The following is a 486-nucleotide window of genomic DNA, read 5'->3' as shown; positions in this document are numbered from 1 at the left end:
TCAATTGTTAGAAGGTTGAAGTTGAAGTCACTGCATCACTGTTAAGCAAATCACGGAAATTCACAACAGTGTTTATCATTTTACCAATTTTCTGCAAAAGAGAGAGAGAGAGAAAAATAAGAAGGCAAAGACTAAGAGAATTCTTTTGTTGTACATGGCGTCATCACACAGAAGATGCAAAAATTGGTAGAAAGATAAGAATGACGCGGGTTTTGGCGGTGGCATTCACAGTGCCAAGACAACGGGGCACACTAAGGCATAAGGACATAAAGCCAGTCTTGAAGCAGAGGTCATGCAGTTCCGAAAGACTCAAGTGATTCTGACAGTCGCTTGTGGTGGAATGTGCTTGACGCAGGTAACGAGTGTCCTCTTCTTTGCCCTGTGGCTGTGAGTGATACATTCTCTTTGTATTTCGCTTCATTTATTTATTTATTCATTCATTTTCTTTGTTTGGAGTTTTTTTTCTTTAGTTTGAGTCAGTGAGAG

At 39.9% G+C, this 486-nt stretch overlaps 1 protein-coding gene across 1 annotated transcript in view; it reads left to right on the top strand.

Moving 5' to 3' along the window:
• LOC119588088 (polypeptide N-acetylgalactosaminyltransferase 1-like) overlaps positions 1–486 on the top strand; it is a gene marked incomplete at its 5' end in the record, with an annotated part of 20,728 nt that overhangs the window by 11,945 nt on the left and 8,297 nt on the right.

This window comes from Penaeus monodon, chromosome 23 (assembly GCF_015228065.2).
Source record: "Penaeus monodon isolate SGIC_2016 chromosome 23, NSTDA_Pmon_1, whole genome shotgun sequence".
Taxonomy (NCBI): Eukaryota; Metazoa; Arthropoda; class Malacostraca; order Decapoda; family Penaeidae; genus Penaeus; species Penaeus monodon.
The sequence above is the reverse complement of the archived record's forward strand: the minus strand, read 5'-3'. Positions and strand labels throughout refer to the sequence as shown.